The 14,378-nt window shown below is 49.2% G+C and overlaps 1 protein-coding gene across 1 annotated transcript in view; it reads right to left on the bottom strand.

The window, feature by feature from the left end:
* Positions 1-13,839, bottom strand: part of TRIM29 (tripartite motif containing 29) — a 59,718-nt gene extending 45,879 nt beyond the window's left edge. The window contains exon 1 of the mRNA XM_061202470.1: positions 13,689-13,839. The gene's annotated coding sequence lies outside the window, so the exon portion shown is untranslated. The remainder of the gene's footprint in view (positions 1-13,688) is intronic.
* Between the last annotated feature and the right edge of the window lie 539 nt (positions 13,840-14,378).

Here is a 14,378-nt window from a genome sequence, read left to right as displayed (position 1 = left end):
ATATTCTAACTAAATTTTTGTCCAGTTGTCCTGAGAGAAAGATGACAAAATTTGCAACTATGATTGTGAATTTGTCTATTTCTCTCTTTTCTTCTGTTAGTGTTTGCTTCATGTATTTTGAAGCTCTGTTACTAGATTTAGTACAGATTATAAACAATTATTTTAAGTATGATTATATCTTAGTACAGATTTATAATTATTATGCTTTCTTAATGTTTTGACCATTTTATCATTATGAAATATTCCTTTTATTTCCAGTAATAATCTTTGACTGGAAGTTTATTTTGTCTGAGATTAATATAGTTACTCCAGCTTTCCTATGTGTTGTGTTTAAATGCTGCCTTAGAGACCTAATAGAAATAGAACCTACTGGAGATCTATAACAATATTTCTTTATCTATCCATGTTTTCTTATGTGTAAAAAGAAAAAGAGAGATGGATAGAGAGAGATTTATTTCAAGCAGTTGGTTGATGTGCTTGTGGGGGCTGGTAAGTCCGAAATCTGTAGGGTAGGGCAGGCTGGAAGGCTCGAAACTTTCAGACAGATGCTGAAGCTGTAGTTTATAGGCAAATTTTCTTCTTTCTTTAGGAAACCTTAATTTTGCTCTTAAGGCCTTTCAACTGATTGGATGAAGCCCATCCAGATGACAGAGGATAATCTCCCTTACTTGAAGTCAACTCATTGTGGATGTTAATCACATCTACAAAATACCTTCACAGCAACACCTGGATTAGTGTTTAATTAAATAACTGGGCACTAATCAAATTGACACATAAAACTAATTATCACAAATGGTATATATTTTTCCATCCTTTTACTTTCATTTTGTCTCTTTGGATTCAAAGTACACCTCTTAGAGTCAACACATATCTGGGTCCTGTCAGACCGAGTCAGACAATCTATACCTTTTCATTAAAATGTTTAATTCATCAATTTTATCAATAATTCGTAAAACTACATTTGATGTAATTATTGATAAATTTGGGTTTAGGTCTGCCACTTCCTATTTGTTTTATATTGATTTCATCTGTTTCCTTGTTCATTTGTTCTTCCTTCCCTGATTTGTTTGGAATTAATAAAATATTCTAAAATATTTTATTGTGATTCCTCTATTAGTTTTATAGCTATATATCTTTGCATCTGTAGGAGTTGTTCCAGGTATTATAATGTACATCTTTGACTTACCACAATCTACTTAGAGTTAATATTGTACTGCTTCACATAAAATATAAGAATCTTGCAACAAGACAGTTCCATTTACACTTGCCATCATAGTTTTCACTGCATGTCATATATATTAATCTACATATGTAATAGACCCCTCACTACAGTGTTGTAATTTTTGCTTTAAATAGTCATATCTTTTAAAGAATTGAAGAAAAGACAAAATATGTATAGTCTTTTATATTTACCCACATATTTATCATGTCTGATGATTTTCACTTTTCCTATAAATCTGAGTTAACATCTGGTATCATTTCCCTTCAGTCTGAAAATTTTCCTTTAACATTTTTTGTAGTGTTAAGTGTGATGGCTAATGAATTCACCTTATATTTCTTAAAATTTATATATCTTCATTTTTGAAGATAATTTTGCTGAATATAGAATTCTGAAAAAAAAAATCAAAAAAAATTTTTTTAATTCTGAGTACACAGGGATTTTTTTCCTTTTTTTCTTTCAGTATTTTGAAGATGCTGCTCAGTTGTGTCCTGGCCTCCATCATTGCTGAGAAGTTGGCCATCATTGTACTGTTGTTCCTCTCTAGAAGCTTTCAGTATGTTCTCTTTACCTCTGCAGTTTGACCATCTGTGCCTAGATGTGGTTTTCTATATGCTTACTTTGCTTGGGGTTCAGCGGGCTTCTAAGATCTCTAAATTGATGTCTTTCACTAAATTTGTGAAGATTTGAGCCATTATTTCTTTAAATATTTTTCTTACCCATTCTCTCTCTCTCCTTTTCTTCCTGGGCTCCAGATACATTCATGTTAGATTGCTCGATGTTGTCCCACAGGACTCTGAGGTGCTCTTCATTTTTCTTTAATATTTTTCCTCTTTGTCCTTCATATAGGATAACTTCTATTGGTCTGTGTACAAGTTCACTAACTCTATTTCCTGCCTTCTCCACTCTGCTGTAAGCCCACCCACTAAACGTTTTATTTCATCTTTTGTCACTTTCAGTTCTAGAACTTCCGTTTGGTTCTTTTATTATCGTATTTTTTTCTGCTAAGATTCCCTATCCGTTAATTCATAACCCAATTGTTTTCCTTGAAGTTTTCAAACATATTATAACAGGGTTTCCCTGGTGGTGCAGTGGTTAAGAATCCTCCTGCCAATGCAGGGGACACGGGTTCGAGCCCTGGTCGGGGAAGATTCCCACATGCTGCGGAGCAACTAAGCCCGCGCACGAGCCACAACTACTGAGCCTGCATGCCACAACTACCGAAGCCTGCGCGCCTAGAGCCCGTGCTCCGCAACAAGAGAAGCCACCGCAATGAGAAGCCCATGCACCGCAACAAAAAGTAGCCCCCGCTCTCAGCAACTAGAGAAGACCCGCATGCGGCAGCAAAGACCCAATGCAGCCAAAAATTAAATAAATGAATAAATTAATTAATTTAAGAAAACATATTATAACAGCTGCTTTAAAATCATTGTCTACTAATTGCAACATCTGGATCATCTCAGGATGGGGGTTGTGGGTTGACTGACTGCTTTTTTTAATTGAAAATGGGTCATGTTTTCCTGTTTCTTTGCATGTCTACTGGGCTCTGATTAGATACTAGACATTATGAATGATATGTTATGGACTCCGGATTGTGTTGTATTTCTTTGAAGGGTAAATTTTATTCAAGCTGTCAGTTAACCTAGCTGGACCGAAACTCCAAACTCTGTCTCCGCTGTGGTGAGTAACATCTGAAATCTTTGCTCAGTTCCTTCAGCTTCTAGCCACCGCTTTTTTGGCAGGCTGCCTGGAATCTCCTTAATGCTTGACAGTTTAGCTTAATAACTTAAAATCAACAGAGAATATGAACAGATTTTACATGTAGATTTGAGGGTTCACCCCTGCTACAGTTCCCTCCTTTTCAGGCCCCCTTCAGTTTTCTGGTTGCCCTGCCCTTACCAAATTAGTGAGGCTGCAGATTCTACCACTAGATCCACATGGGTATCAGAGTATTCATCAGAAAATGGCTACAGACTCACAAATCTCACTCCTTGCAGTTTACTTTTTTTCAAGGGTAGACACCCTTGCAGTTTTTGCCTGCTTTTAGTCATTCTCCGGTGTCTTCAAATAATTTTTTTTAAATACTTTCCCAGATTTTATAATTGTTATCTGTTGCTGGTGACTGCTTGGGGGGGTGGGCGGATGGGTAAGTCCCACAAAGCTATTCTTCCATTACTAGAAGCCAGAACTGTATTATCCCTTTTCGCACAGTAGGAAACTGAGGCACTGAGAAATTATGTGGCTGGCCCAAAGTCCTGTGGCTAATAATCAACTTCAATACCCAAGTCTTACCACAGTCAACTGATGGGGAGCCTCCCCTGAATCTTTCTAGTTTGAAATGTCTCCATACCCCTCCCTCTTCTCACCCTACAAACAGCTTTACCCTGAATCTTGTGTGAGGGGCTGGACGAAGGGCTGAATCTCACAACACTTGTCATTCATTGAATTCTGCACTTGTGTGACCCTGTCCCCATCACCACCCTGGCCTTCTCAAGAGCTTCCGGCTGCTCTCCCCGCAATGCCTCTGGCTCACTTCAATGCATTCTGCATGCAGCAGCCAGGGGGGTCTTTCTGAAACATAAATTTGAACTTGCCATCTCCTCCCTTCTTCACATGCTGGCCCTACCTAAATCCTTCCAGTGGCACCCCACAGCTCTCAGGAATAAGACCTCGGTCCTTAAGATGGCCCAACGCCCTGCAAAGTCCAGCCCTGCCCTTGTATCCTTAGAGCTTAGCACACAGCAGGTGCTTACTGAACAGATGAGCCACTTGACAGCTCTGAGTGGCACCCTCATGCCTCCTCAGTTTGTGATGCAGAGCAAATGAGTCAACTGGAGTGAAAGGTGCTCCCCAAAGCTGTAAACGTGCAACGCAAGTGAGAGCGGCCTCATCCCTGAAGTTAAAAGTGGGAGGATGGAAACGGAGGAGGCAGAGGGGCGAGGACGCGCGTCTGGAGAGGCGCGGCGGTGCGGCGGCGCCCGTGGGAGCGGTGGCCGCGGTGGGAACCAGCGGCGCCCAGGCTCTCAGCGCTCCGGGCTGCCCCCGCTCGCTCGCTGGGCTTTGATGGCTGCTCCCGCCCGACAGAAAGGCCTGTTTCATGCCCAACGCTGGAATGGGTTTTGCGTCTGCCCGCGGGTTCCCCGCGACCGGAGAATCGGGGACCTGAGTTTGCTGCCCAGTGAGCATCTGAGGGTGGCAGGGACCCGGGCTCCAGGACGTTCTCTCTGGCCCCCCAGGGGTTGGGGTGAGTGAGGGGAGGCACCAAACTGAGCAGGGAAGCAGAGGGCGCTTCTGAAGTCCAACGTCCAGCGGGTCACCGGGACGATGCCGATCGTTCTTGTTCTAAAGGGAAGCCCAGCAGGTTATTTACTGGTGGTGCGTTTTGTATGGGCTCTGTGCACAGCCCCATTTATGAAGTATCTGGGTTTCTGTCTCTGGATCTGTTTCCCTGCCCCTGGGTCCCCTCCTCTCTTTGCCCAGAGACACTGCGGTGTACTAACTCACTTCCCATCCCTGACACCAACCACTGCCTGGCCCAGAGCAAGATTGGAAAGGCTTGCTGAATAGGCACATGCGCTCATTTAATGCTCACAAGTACCCTCTGGCGGGCGGGGGGAGGGGACGTTTATTATTTTCATTTTCCTGATGAGGAATCTGGGGCCCAGGGAGGTCACCTGCCCAGGAGCAGGCAGCTAGAAGCAAGCAGGCGCAGAGGCACTGGACGCAATGAGCTTCCCACAGGAGATTCCCTGAGCTTCGTGGGCTTTCACCAGCCAGCTCCAGGGCAGAGAGCCCAGCCTGGCAGCCGGGCCCGTGCCACCCCACCAACAGGTCCCCAAGCACTCCAGTGTAGGCATGGCTCTCTGTGCTTGACACCGGAGAAGCAGTAGTAGCAGCTGTTGAAGCAGCGTCTGATGTTCTGAGCTCCTAGAAGGATTCAGAGACCGTGTGAGCTCCTGTCTGAGACAGAGCTTCCCAAACTTTGTCACCGCACGGCACGTGAGAAAAACGACGACAAGGCATGGCATGACCCATTGAAGTAAAGTGAGGGGCTGCTTTCAGCCAGAGGCTACAGCTGGGGGAGGGGCTGGCAGATGCCCCAGGAACCTGGGACCATCTGGAGGATCGGATGGAGGAGATCTCTGTCTTAGAACACCTGTAACTCATTCCTGGCACATCAGTGTGCCCTGCCCACAGATGGGAACTCTGCTCTTGGGCAGGTGGAACTGTACAACCTCTAGCCCTTCTGAGCAAGCATGCTCAGCCTCTCAAAGGGAGGTCCAATGACACGGCTGGGTTTCCCCTCCTCACAGCCTGCCCCCATCTCCCTAAGCCCTCAGGCCCCCCAGGATCTGGAGCCCCGTTTCCTGGTCCAACTCTGCCCCCACTGACCTCGCAGCCCCACTTTCGGTCCAGCCCAACCATCCTACCCCTTAGGCAGGTGTAATGGTGACAAGTGTGGGCTGTGGAGTCCGGTCGCCTGCATTCAGATCCTGGCTCCACTGTCTTCCCAGCTGTGTGGCTTCGTGCCAGTTCCTTAATTTCTCTGTGTCTCACTTTCCTCACCTGTAAAATGGAGGAAATGATGGATCTACTGTGGGACTGGGGACACACAGCTGCTGGCACAGGAAGATGCATGGTGAGTGTTAGTTCTTGTTACTATGACCCACCCCCCCACAACCCACGTGGCTCAGCAGCCATACCCTCACCCAACATGAGATGCCCAGCTCGCCCCTTAGAGTCAGTTCGCAGCCTGAGTGAGTGCCCGCAGCAAGCCCATGGTGCAGGGACCCTGGAGGAGTCTCACTGGCTACACCAAGTTGGCGCCGAGAACGGCTGGGGTTTGGCCTGGACATTTAAGAGCCGAGGACTAAGCAATGCCCACGTGACCTGCTGTGTCCACTTTGTCCATCAGAACAACAACGTCAGGCCACTGGCAATGGGACCAGCCTCTGAAGTGGTCATCTGAACACCCTAGGAAACAGTCTATCCCCTTCCTTTACCTTCCGTCACTGAACTTGGCCTGGGCAGAAGGATTTCTGTGCCACCATGGAACAATCTTCCACCCAGTAAGTCCCTTCTGGTATCCAACTACAATCCCTCCTGCTGTCGTTAGCTCACTCATTGAGCTCCGGCCTGAAGGGTGATGAAGGCTGGATCCTCACTCTCCTCCCTGCCCTGGGCCCAGGGAAGGTTGTCTTAAAGCTGAGGAGACAGGAGGTGTTCTTGAACATCAGAGTGAACACAGAGGAGAGGGCAGTTCGGGGACTCAAGGGTCAGCTGGGGAAAGTACCTGCCCAGCACGGGTGTAAACTCAAGTAAGCCGCATCCCCGGTTTGCCCCATCGCCTTTCCGAGGGAACCAGACTGTGGTTCCTCATTCCCACCACAGGGTGTCTCCACACCCCGGCTCAACCAGCCACCCAGGCCCCGGCTCCCTTTGACACAGCCCTTCATGGGTCTGTCCTCAATCCTTGCCCTACTATTTAACGTGTTTCCTCCTGTTTTGCCTTCTGGGGAGACAGACCCTGACTGTTGGCAAGTGCAAGGCCTGTCACTACCCACACCCCCGCCTCATTGGGTTAAGCTGAGTGGCCTGGAGCAGGAGTCTCTTTCCTTGTGGACCCACACGCTGTGGTCCCCCTGGGTGGTGTATGAACTCCTCGAGGGTGAGGAGCTTTTAGGAAATCCCGCCCCCTCCCACAGAGGGCCCTGACCGGCCTACAGAGAGGCTCGTGCCCCCTTCTGCGGAGACCCTTCCGCAGTCTGGCAGGGTAACTGGTGACCTAGGTATTGCTTCCTAACCTCCACAACCCACCTTCTCATGAACTTCTCCCTGTGACGGTAATTAGAAGAGGCATAATTATCTCCTTTTGAAACATTAAATGGAGCTATGTAGGTGAAAAACATTTTGAAAGCCCTTTATTAAAATATAAATGTTGGTTGCCAAAGATAGGGAAACTGAGGCCCCACAAGGTTAAATGACTTTCTGGAAGCCACACAGCAAGGCGGTGGTGGCCCGAGGGGAGGAGCCCTGGCCTCCTGATCCCAACCTAGATTCTTTCAAGACATCACACTTGGCTTTGGAATGGGCTTCTCTGTGTGACCCTAGTCCAAGGGGGTGAAAGGGCAGCAGAACAGAGATCCTGGGGGAGAGAAAGGAAGCCAGGGATGAAGGGGTTAAGGGGGCTTGGAGCCAGGATGGCTGAAGGCTATTCACAGACCAGTGCAAGAGGAGAAGACCAGGGACGGGTCTGGCTTTGATTAGGTCCCAAAGCCATCTGCAGGGTCAGACTCTGGAGACTGGTTGGTCTTATGGGGGGCAGATGGCATGAATTATAGGGGCTTTAATGGGGCAGCAGGGCTCTACCCACAGTGCCTTTGGAAGGTGTTGGTGCGGGGCCTCTTCCCTAGCAGCCTGGCCCAATTACATCAGCTGCAGCCACTTCCCCCCTCTCCACACGCCCCACCAAACCCACCCCTGAGGAGTCTTGGAAGATGTGCCATCACCCAAAGGAGAGAGACCCTCTGCTTCCTCTATAGAAGCCACATCAGGATGTGGTACCAGCCTGGAGCCACTGTAGGATGGGTTTCACAAATCATTAGCTTGCCCCCAAGCTAACTGCAGGCCCTTGGATAGTCATCAAACCACGTCCTTGATGGGGAGGGGCTGGAAGACCATCCTGTCCAACGGCTTCCACAGAGGCCCACCCCGCTACCACCTCAGTGCTGAACTTGAACCCGAGGGTCCCAGCTCACGAACCAGTACCTTTTCATGACCACACTCCATCACACAGCCTCTCTGGGTCTGTTTCCTCACCTGACCTAAGAGTATTTGTTTGGCCTCCCTCACAGCTGAAATGGAATGAAACATTGGCTACAAAAGTCTTTGAAAAGTTAAATCCACCAGGCAAATGATTGCAACATTGTTGCAGTTTGGTGAACAGCGCTGGGAAGCCCGGGGAGTTCCCTGGGGGCAGACTAGCTGGCCACTCTACTCTGTGGGGAGCGCAGCTGACACCTCCTGAGTCTGGCAGTCCCTCTGCAGTGCAGCTCTGCTCAGGGAAAGCAAGAAGCACTCCGCCCAAGCAAACATCATTAAGACGACAGACTATTCTGCAAAAAACCAAACAGACAAACAAAAAACCAGACAGAAAACACCTTTCTTCCTGCATCCCAAAGCCAAACAGAGATGATTTCTCAATCATCCCCTAGGGAATTATCCCACCCTGGGGGTCACATTATTCCCAGATGAGGTGGGGGAGAGATGGAAGGTTGACAATCAATTCTCCCCGCACTTTGGATGCAATCTTGGCCAGAAAACAACCCGAGCAACGTCTTAAACGACATACCTCTGACACGGCAATTCCTCTTCTAGAAATGTACCCCTCAGTTATATTTGCACAGACGTGTATGTATAAGGCTGTCCACTGCAGTTTTGTTCATGATAACTAAAAACTAAAAAGAACTTAAGTGTCTATCACTAGAGGGTGGGATAAATAAATTATGGTACATCTATGCTATACAATACCAGCCAAAGAATGAAGTAGATATGTGTGTATATAAAGAAATACATGTGCATGTAAATGAAGTAGATTTATATGAAGATCTCTAAGATATATTAAGAACAAGTCATATACGGCAATATAAATACGAATATAAAACATTAAAAATAAAATTTTTAAATTAAAAAATAAAAGAGCAAGTCATATATGGAAGAGTGGGTATCATATGTTCCTGCTGATGGCAAAAAAAAAAAAAAGAAGTAAATGCATTTAAGCATAGAAAATTTCTGAATGATACACAAAAAGCTGTTAATTGTAGTTTAAGAGGCCGTTTAAGAGGCAGGTAGTCTGCATAAATGGGGACTTGCTTTTCAGTATATTCCTATTTTAGCATTTATATATGTGCTAATTTTTTCAGTTAAATGAAGGGGAGGAAAAGAGTCTAGAAAAATAAGTGCTTGGGCTCAGTCCCATTTCTCAACTCCATTCGCCTTCCAACTTCCAAAGTCTTACCCCTGCTTCCTTCCCACCCAGCTCTGACCCACTCCAGCCTCCAAGCCTGTCTGCGCTACAGCCACTGCCCCTGGGGTGGCTACTCTTCATTCTGTGAGGACCAAGGCCTCCCTTTCATGCCCAGCTGCAAGAAGCACACAAGGGCCTCAAATGCTTGGAGGAGGGAAATTGCCCCAGATGGGAGCCCTGTGCACAAGCCAAGGGGCTTGGTTTCCTATTAAGTGTGTGGAAGGAGTGGCAGTTAAACACCAAGCTTCAAAGAGTCTAGGATTTTCAAAACTTGCTTTTGGGGAATATGCAGCTTTTATTGGAGGTGTCAGACATTAATGAGAGTTCTGGATCTTTCCCAGCCTGAAGAGCACTCCTCTCCCTCTCTTCTCCTTCCCCACTCCTTCCAGCAACCAGGTAGCCCCCCTTTGATGAATCAAGAGAGGCTCAGAGTTCAAGGGGTATTCCTGTCCCATTGCTCAGCCCACTTCTTCCCCCCTTCACTTCTGTAAGAAGGTGTGGAAGCTGAGAGGACCCAAGAGGAGGGGAGTGGGAACCCAAGGGAAGGGCAGGGAGCAGGTTCAGACAGAGGCAAAGAAGGGCAGGCTTGCTCACCTGCTCCTTTGGAAAAGGTTTCATGGCTGATGATTAGGAATTCCGGGGCCTGCCCTTTGCCAGCTGGGATGAACCCTCAGCAAACAATTGCTCCTCTGGGCAGCGGTCATGCTCTTAGCTCTTTGTCTCTTCAATTTCCCATCCTTCTGGTAAAAGTCCCTCCTTTCAAGGTCCCTGGACCAGTGTCCCTACTCCTTCTCTCCCCACAGAAAGTCCCCTTACTTATGGCCTAGAGCTTGGCCAGATCCTCATGGAGCCTCTGCTCTTGGCAGCAGTGATTAGTTCAGGAGAGCAACGGTGGCCTCCCTGACTCCACTCGGCCTCCCACTGGCTGAGTGTCCTCATTAGCCAAGAAGCAAGCATGCCTCCAGTCATGGGGAGCACTCATGTTTCCCCAGAGCCAACACAGCCTGGTCTCTTCCTGGGAAGGGCTATTTCTCCTCCTCGTCTGACTTTGACCCTGCCCTTTATAAAACAATAACCCCAGCATTAATGCATCTAAGAAAGCATCACTCATTCCTGAGCTTGGCTCACAGTAGAAGCATCACCACATCAGTTGTTAAGTGTTCTCAGCGTCTGGAATGACTCTAATTAGATTTGTCCTAATTCCTAACACCCCCTTGATGAAAGGGGGAGAGGCCACCAAGTAGTTCATTCCGCCATAATAAGAATTATCATCAAGAAGTGTCCATCCAAGTAGATCCTGTCTCTGACAAGGGTGTGGAGAGGATGCTGGTCTCCTGATGTCACCATCAGAATGACACGGGGGGGGAGCATGTCCAAACATCCCTGATTCTCTGGGTTGACATTAGTGGACCTGACCCTTTACAGTTTACCAAGCATGATAACACCCAGTATGTCTTCTAATCCAACTCTTGGGAGGCTGATAGCATCATACAGTTAAGGAAACTGAAGTTCAGAGGCTCACCCAAGGTCATACAATTTGTAAAAGGCCGAGTCAAACCTAGCACACAGGCTCCCTGACCCTCCTGCTTTCTCCACTTTACATTTTTTTTTAATTTTATATTTCCACCTAGAAGCCAAGACTGGTGCCCAGACTGCCGCTATGCCAGGGAAGAGCAACAAAACCACCTCCCTCTTCCCGAGACAGGGCTAGACACTGGGTGTCCTGAAGGTGCGGAGAGACCAATGCCAGCATTTCTGATCCTTGTAGACGTGGAAAGAAAACATGTCATGAACACAGACAGCCCATTGCATCATCCAGAAGGGAGAGAGAGAACAGGAAAGGGAAAAAAGGAAGGTGGCAGGGAGGGAGGGAGGGGAGAGAGGTCAGTAAACAATCCTCCAAGGACTTCTGGGAAATCACACGCACATGAACACACAACACACACACGCACACCCTGCACATCTGTATGAGGGTGTAATGGAAGGAGCACAACTTCGGAGCGAGGGGGACCTGGTCAGTTTTCCAGCTCTAACATTGCTGGCTGTGGGTCTGTAAGTAAATCACCAGATCTCTCTAAAAGTCTCTGTTTTTCCATCTGCACAATGCAGGAATTTATACCCATCCAAAGACTGCAAAAAGCTCCAGAAAAATGTTGAGCCCGAGGCTAGAAGTGGGGGTAATAGGGGACTTGGAGCACAGGGAGTCAGGGAGGCTGGAATGGGAGGCACTTGAGAACCTCAGATAAGGACCGAAGAGGTCGTATTGAAGAAACCACACTCTAGAATTCACAAACCCCAGAAGAAAGTTCAAATTCTTTTCTCCTTATGATTTGATACCAAGCCCAGCTCCCCTCCCTCTTCGGAGCCCTTTCCATCCGTCCCACCCTCACGCGTCCTCCAGACTTGGCGGGAGACGCTCCCAACTGCCTGCCCTCGGCCATGCTTCCTCCTCACCTGCCCCACCCCCTCCCGGGCCAGAACAAAAGCCAACCCATGTGCAAACCCGAGGCACACCTGGGCCTCCTGGCCACAGCTGGCCTCTCTGCAACACACTGCCCTGCTGCAGCAGCCGCCAAGACAAAGAAGGCTCACAGGCAGGGAAGCTAATGGCAGGACTTGGAGGAGCCAATCTGGAACAAAGATTTGAAAAAGGTCCATGTGGGGAAAGGGCCAGGCCCGCTGCCTTCACGTTATGGGCTTACACAAAGGGCCAGGGCAAGACTGAGAGTCAGATACTGAGGTTATTGAGCAGATATGCCTGGCTACGTCCAGAGCCACGTTCAAAGACAAAGGGAGAGGGAGGTGGTGTCTGAGGCCAGGAAGGCAACAAGGGCCAGAGAGAGAAGCTTGGCATCGATGAGATGGATGGTCTGCAGCCACAGGCCTCCTTGGACATCAACCCAATGGCCTGAGTCAGCAACCCAAGCCGGAGGCGTTGGTTGAGATCATGACCCAACTCCCAGGACTGCTGCAGCTTGTAAGGGGCTTTGAGATGCTGGGATAAAAGGCACTGGGTTGAGTAAAAAGCACGGTGTGAGTTGTTCTGCGAGTGGGAGACCTGGCCCTGGGCCTTCCCAGCCCCTGTGCTGAGTCACTTCCTCCATCCTGGCTGGATTTCGCCTCTGTCATCCAGAGACACCAAACTCCCCTTTCAGGACAGCTCGGGGAGGGAGGAAGGGGGGATGGGGTGTTCCCAGAGAGTGTGTGCAGCACACGGGCCAGGTGTGAACCTCAATTCACTGGGAGGGGAGGGAGGCGCTCTGGCCTTGATGCTAGTGGGGATGCTACCACGCATTTACAGCTTCGTGACTCCCTCTGAACATGGTTGGGAGAGTGAGGTGAATCACTGATGAGCATCCTTTTGTTACACTTGAAGAAACTGAGGAACAAAGAGCTGGAGAGGCTTCTCAAGGTCTCAGGGCACAGCTGAGGAGAGAGCAGATCTGAAGCCTTCTGGCCCCTAGCGTCCTCCCCCCAGAGGGCAGCCAGACCCCAGTTACTCATTCTTTTAAATTTGAGGCTCTCCTAGGAGCTTTCCCAGCCCTGTGCTTTGAATTGCTGGCGCTGTGATAGAGGCACCTCACGGGCATGGCCTTAAGGAATGTCTTCTCCTGCTCAACCAGTACCTCTACAGTGCCTGGAAAATCACTGGATATTTCAGGGTTAAGAAAAAGAACAGGAGATTGAGCAAGAGAGTGAGGTCTTCTGGAAGGTCAGAGTGGAGAGGCGAGGGCTGCCAAGGGAAGCGTTCCGGTGTTGGCCTCTGCCAGTGGATTAGAACCACCAAGTCCTCCCAGAAAGGCTCCTCCTGCTGGTCTCCAGTTGGCCTCCATGAGAGGGAGCTCCCCAAACCTCCTTTACCTGGCGGACCTCAAAGCATCCCCGTCCCAAGGGGCTAGGGTTCCCATTCAGCATTCCAATGGGTAGACAACGGTTAACCTGGCCCCAGCCTGGCCACTCATGGGCCCCAGACAAACAAGACACGGTTCCTGCCCTCAGAGTCAAGAAGAACATGTGCAGCCACCCAGACTGAAAGGGACGCGAGCCGGGAGGTCCAGGCAACGTGCTGTGGGGACTGGAGGTGGAAGGGGACGTCTGGTCAATTCAAAGCACAGAGGCTGGGGGCTTCCCTGGTGGCGCAGTGGTTGAGAGTCTGCCTGCCAATGCAGGGGACACGGGTTCGAGCCACGGTCTGGGAAGATCCCACATGCCGCGGAGCAAGTGGGCCCGTGAGCCACAACTACTGAGCCTGCGCGTCTGGAGCCTGCGCTCCGCAACAAGAGAGGCCGCGATAGTGAGAGGCCCGCGCACCGCGATGAAGAGTGGCCCCCGCTTGCCGCAACTGGAGAAAGCCCTCGCACAGAAACGAAGACCCAACACAGCCAAAAATAAATAAATAATTAAAAATGAATTAAAAAAAAAAAAAGCACAGAGGCTGCTCACCTGTACTTGGGAATCAAGACCTTCCCCTGTCCATCAGTCAGGCATCTCCCCCCAGTTCAGGGTCCATCCCTTGAACTAGCCAGACCTGGCTAAGCTCAAATGAAGCAGGTGCTTCCCCTGGGAGCTTTCTCATGCCTGGAAACCCGAAAAGTATTGATAGGAGTGGTAATAGTACCAGCAGAGACACGAAGGCTTGGACCAGCCCAGCCCAGAGCAGACACTCCTGGAGTACTGGCTGCTTTACTCCTGTTGCTTTCAAATCCACGTTTATTAGAAAGGGACGGGAAGCACCGTGTGAACTATGGAAAACTCCCCAGAAGCAAAGGTGGTTACAACCCGGAACCACAGAGTGAGGGCGACCGTGTCAGGCCTTCAAGGGAGGGCTTCAATGCACTGGGTTGTTTGCGGTGGTTTGGGTGGAGTCTGGCCGGAGGCAGGGGACTCCCTGCAATGACCTCTCTGGTTTCTTCTCGTCTAGGGTAGATCTGAAGGCCCAGGGAGGACGCAGAACAGAACAGAGCTGGTGTGTGAGGAGCCAACGACGGGTTTGTTTTTCCTCTTTCTCTGGGCGCGGGGCTCGCGCCTCCTGGCACTGGTCCCTCCTGGGGCCCCAGCTCCGGCTGGTTAGTTTTAACTGGAACAATTTCCTTTGAACTCAGCTTGAATTAGCATCACCATGGCGATGGATCA

The sequence above is a fragment of the Eubalaena glacialis genome, chromosome 10 (assembly GCF_028564815.1).
Source record: "Eubalaena glacialis isolate mEubGla1 chromosome 10, mEubGla1.1.hap2.+ XY, whole genome shotgun sequence".
Lineage (NCBI taxonomy): Eukaryota > Metazoa > Chordata > Mammalia > Artiodactyla > Balaenidae > Eubalaena > Eubalaena glacialis.
Note: the sequence above shows the minus strand (reverse complement) of the source record. Positions and strands in the feature narration are given on the sequence as shown.